Consider the following 5963-nt stretch of genomic DNA (forward strand, 5'->3'; position numbering starts at 1 on the left):
AGTCATCATTTTCTGTTCAATTTTTTGTATGCGAATAAAATTTTATTTTGTTTTTTTATTTGTTGCCAGTGTAAACGATGTATTATAAGTTTGTAAAATATTTGTATATTTATTTATTTTTTTTTATAATATTATTATCTTGTATCAGTATTTTTTTTTATTGTATATCCACAGCATGTTATATTATTAAGGTATGTAAAAACTTGTTTCATTGTTAATAAAATTTATCTTTGAAATTATTGAATTTTTCTATAAATATTATTTTTTAATTATTTAGTTGTGTTATTAAAATTTCAACTCCCGTGATACTACTGTTTGAAAAAATAAAGTAATTAGGAAAATTTTCTCTAAGAGTGTAAATGAGTGGAAAACAAGTAAAAAAGCTGTAAGTTCGGCCGGGCCGAACTTTTAATACCCTCCACCATTTGGTACAAATTTGGCAATTTCCAAAAAAAAAAAAAATTAAAATAAATAAGTAAATAAAATAAAAAAAAATCCTTTAAAAATTCTGTTAAAATTTTAAAAAATACCGAATGTCTATACGACGACGTATACCTGCATAGGCAACTTTTGTCATAAGTGCGAAACTTGAAGAAAAATGTGTTTATAATGTAGCTAAAATCATCAAAATACCGAATATAGGGGGTACCGTTATATGGGGGCTATACGAAGACGTGGACCTGCACAGACAATTTTCTGGCATGGGCTGAAGTATCCATTACGAACTTCAAATGCGAAATTTAAAACAATCCCGGTAAATAATGTCGCTAAAATCATCAAAATACCGAATATCGGGGGGTACGGTATATGGGGGCTATACGAAGACGTGGACCTACATGGCCCATTTTCCGTTTTCTGCTGCAGTATCTATTACGAACTTCAAATACCAAATGTGGAACGGTTCCGTTAAATAATGTCGCTAAAATCATCAAAATACCGAATATCGGGGGGTACCGTTATATGGGGGCTATACGAAGACGTGAACCTGCACAGATAATTTTCTGTCTTAGGCTGTAGTATCCATTACGAACTTCAAATGCCAAATTTGAAATAATTCCGGTGAATAATGTCGCTAAAATCATCAAAATACCGAATATCGAGAGGTACCGTTATATGGGGGCTATATGAAAACTTGGACCTACATGACCCATTTACGAACTTAACCTGCCTACTGGCAAAATATACATGTGTGCAAAATTTTAGCCTTCTATCTCAATTTGTTCGAAAGATAGCGTGATTACAACAGACAGACAGACAGACGGACAGACAGACAGACAGACACACAGACAGGCAGACGGACATGGCTAAATCGTCTTAGAATTTTACGCTGATCAAGAATATATATATATATACTTTGTTGGGTCTGACGTGAGTATTTCGAGGAGTTACAAACGGAATGACAAAATTAATATACCCTCCATAGTATGGTGGAGGGTATAAAAATACTTTGTTGCTTTCGATTTTTCCTCTCCCAGGAGTCCATAACAATCACTATCGATTTCGATAATTGTGATTCTGCAACAGACCGCGTAATAATAAGTAAAAAAGTAGTTAATATCGGGCCTATACGAAAACAAGGACCTATATAGACAATATTCTGCCAGAGATGGTAGAAGCCGTTATAAATTCTAAATACCGAATTTTAAATAATTCCATTTGAATATATGGAGAAAAATCGCCTATACGAAAGCAAAGTGTTACATGGATAATGTTCTGCCTTAGTAGATAGAACTAATTACGAACTACAAATACCGGATTTTTTAGCTATTACCCTGGAAACTGAGGCTAAAATCATAAAAAAACCGAATGTCGCCATGTACAATAATATGGGGACTCTGGAAAAAATGGACCTAAATAGAGAATTTTCTGTCACAGTAAATATAATCTGTTGTGAATTTCAAATACCGAATTTTAAACTATTCCCTTAGAAAGTGTGCCTAAAATCGTCAAAATACCAAATATGTGGAGGTACAATTATATGGAGCTATACGAAAGCATATTGTTACATGGGCAATGATAGATATAACTCATTACGAACTCCAAATATCTAAATGTAAACCATTCCGCTAGAAACTAAATCATCAAAATACGAAATATGGGGTATTACAGTTTATGGGAGCTATACGAAAACATTGACCGAACTTAACCTGACTGGAAACAAAAGACAACTCTATGCAAATTTTTAGCTTTCTATCTACGCCGCTTGGACTCTAGCGTGATTACTACAGACCTACAGACGGACGGAAGGACATAGCAAAATCGGCTTAGAATTTTACGCTGATCAAGATACATAATATGATTATTTCGATGAGTTACAAACGGAATGACAAACTTAATACACCCTATATGGATGATGTAAAAATAGTTACAGTGCAATCGATTTATACCCTACACCGTCCTTGTTTGGCCCAAGGACGAACCCCATTGAAATTGGTGAGAATCGGTACAAATGTATATATAGCTCCCATATATATCTTCAGTCGATTTCGGGTTAATTGTGCACCAAATGACCAATATCAGTCCAAATGATCTGCATTTCGGCACATCCGACCGAATTTTGTCTACAAGCTAGTAAATCAAATTCGGTTAAAATCGGTTCAGATATAACTATATCTCCCATATAGGGTGAGATAAAAAACCTGCAACAAAAACAAACGACATGATATTTAAATTTTATTTTTTTTTTTTAATTCTATTGAATGAAAGCAAAAAATTACGGAAATAGCATCAAATTTCAGAATAAGTTTAGATTTGGCACGAATGGCCTTTAAACGGCCAATGAAACCGTCAGTCACACTCTGCCGAATATTGCTCTGCGGTATTTTGGAAGCGCTTGCTTGAGGTTATCGACACTTTGATATTTTTTTGTCCCAAACTTGCTTTCCAAAATACTCCACAAATGAAATGAAGCGAGGAACTTCATTTTGTAACCATTCTTGGGTGGCGTGTGCTGAGTGCAATGGTGCTGAGTCCTGTTGGAATGTCCAAGGCCTGCGGTCAAAATATTTTCGCGATAATATTTAGCATTTATTCTGATGCCACGGTGGATTAATACGAGCGGAGAGCGACCATCGGTTGTTATGGCGGCCCACACCATCACCATGCCGGCGCTTGAGTTCTGGTGGCCAACCGAAAGTGCACATATTCAGCTGACCGCTTTGGCAAGTAAAGACGGTCATTTTGTTTGTTTACAAACGGCTGAACAACGAATGTTTTCTCATCGGAGAAAACCAAATTCTGCAGTTCACCACTTTCGGCCAAACGAAGCAACTCTTTCTGTTGCGGAGTAAGTTCTTGCACTTTTTGGAATTTAATGGCTTTACCGCGTGCTCATTTTTCAATATTTGCCGAAAGGAATATTGCGATATGTTCAGCTCACGAGCCATTTTTTGGCCACTACGACGCGGGATTCGATCAAGTCGCTTCCTTACTTTTCGAACTATTTCTGCTGATGTTGCTGTTTTCTACCGTCCACCTCCTTGACGTCGGGCTACTCTGCCAGTATCACGGTCATTCCGTTTGTAACATCCCTAAATAGTTGTCGTAGACCTCATAAGGTATATATATTCATGATGAGCATAAAATTCTAAGTTGATTTAGCGATGTCCGTCCGTCCGTCCGTCCGTCTGCTGTTGAAATCACAATACAGCCAACATAAATTGACGTAGAGCTTCAAAATTTGTCAGAACAATTTCTTTTTGTGTTGGTATTGAAAATAAGATATATCAGTCCACGTTTTAGTATAGCCGCCACATAATGGTACCTCCCGATATTCGGTATTTTAATGTTTTTTGCCACATTTTTCCACGGATTTTTCTAGAAATTTGTATTTGTACGCCATAATGGGTTCTAGTTCCTATGGCGAAGCATTTTATGTATAGGTGGACGTATTCATATAGCCCCCATATAACGATACTTCACGATATTCGTTATTTTGATGATTTTTGCAACATTTTCCCACGGATTTGTCTAAAATTGATATTTGTAGGTCATAAAGGGTTCTAGCTCCGGCGGCGAAATATTGTATGTATAGGTCCACGTTTTGATATATAGCCTCCATATAACGGTACCTCCCCATTTTCAGTATTTTGATGATTTTGGCCACATTTTTCCACTGATTTGTCTAAAAATTGGTATTTTTAGTTCATAATAGGTTCTAGCTCAGGTGTCGTAACATTGTATGTATAGGTCCACGTTTTTGTATAGCCCCCAAATAACGATACCCACCGATATTCATTACTTTTATATTAAAAAAGTTTTCTTTACCCAATGGTGGAGGGTATTAAAAGTTCAGTGGTTCGGTGAAGGAGAGTATTAATGTTTTCTTACTTTTCACATTTTGTGAAACTTGGTCCAGTATATCTATTGTTCCAATAAGTATTTTTAATACAATTCTTGTCGAAGTCATATCATGTCATATCGAAGTCACACCAGCAATGTTATTTTGTAGTGGAGGTACAAATCCTCCGTCAAATTTGTTGAAAATCGATTCAATGTTGGATATAGTTCCCAAATTGTGACTACTCTAAAGTCATGATACGCACTCAAACAAGGCTCATATTTATACCCTACACCACAAGGTGGTCACCTTGTCGATTTATGCATGTACGTCCGTCTGCCCGTCCGTCCGTCTGTCCATGTATTTTTGTGAACAAAGTACAGTTCGCATTTATTACCCGATCCAAATGAAATTTTGCAAAGATCTTTTGTTTGGCCCAAGGACGAACCATATTGAAATTGGAGATAATCGGTAAAAATTTAGATATAGCTCCCATATATACATTCGTCCGATTTACCTTTTATTGTGCACCAAACGTGTAATATCAGCCTGAATAGTATGGAATTTTGTACATACAACCAAATTAGGCCTGAAAATAAGTATGCCAAATTTGATCGAAATCGGTTCAGATATACCTATAGCTCTCATATATATTGTTCATCCGATTTGTTATTTTTGTCCTCCGCTGCCGTAATATGCACTCTGTAACAACAATATTTGGGGGAAAATATCAAATACAGCTCAAAAATACAATTTACTAAATTTTATCGAGTTCGGTTCGGATTTGGATATATCTCACATATATAACTTCGTCCGATTTGGCTTTTATTGTGCACCAAACGTCTAATATTTGCCCAAAGGGGATGAAATTTGGCACATACGACCGAATTGAGTCTAGAAGCTAGTATGTCAAATTTAGTGAAGATCGATTCAGATATAGCTATAGCTCCCATATATATTGTTCATCCGATTTGTTATATTTTTTACCCACAACCTTAACATGCACTTCGTTACAACGATATTCAGGGAAATATATGAAATACAGCTCAGAAATATCTTTGCTAAATGTTATCAAGATCGTTTCAGATTTGGATATGGCTCCCATATATATTTATCGGATTTCAAATTAATTTTGCACCAAATGGGCAATACAAGTCCGAATTTAAAAGATGCAAATGCTTCGGCATATTTAGTCTTTTGAACTTTAAATTATAATTATAATCATAGCGTGTATGATTGAATTCTCCCGTAAAAACTTTTAATTTTTATGTGGAGCTCTACTAAATTAGCAAAGTGGTTTTGGGTATCATAAAGTCGACCCCGCCCGACTTTATGACTTTCTTTATGGTTTTATCTATATTAGATGATGTATGAAAATTAAATACTTCGGTCGACTATGTAGACTATATTTTTACCTCACGCATATTTCCACATTTTCCAAAAATTTTGCACATATCTCACATAAAGTATAGGAAGTAATCGATATAGTCTATAATCGATATATCTATCTATAATATTTATATCAGTCTTATTTCAGATACGAATTGGTCAATGTTGGCCAACTGCTTCGGAACTCCCTCCATAAACGGCCAAAAGTTTGAATAATCATAACTCAAGGCTGGAGGTATGCATATAACCGACGGATACTATTTAACTTGTTTTATCTTGAAATAAAACATCAATG

The sequence above is a fragment of the Musca domestica genome, unplaced genomic scaffold, assembly GCF_030504385.1.
Source record: "Musca domestica strain aabys unplaced genomic scaffold, Musca_domestica.polishedcontigs.V.1.1 14, whole genome shotgun sequence".
Classification (NCBI taxonomy): Eukaryota; Metazoa; Arthropoda; class Insecta; order Diptera; family Muscidae; genus Musca; species Musca domestica.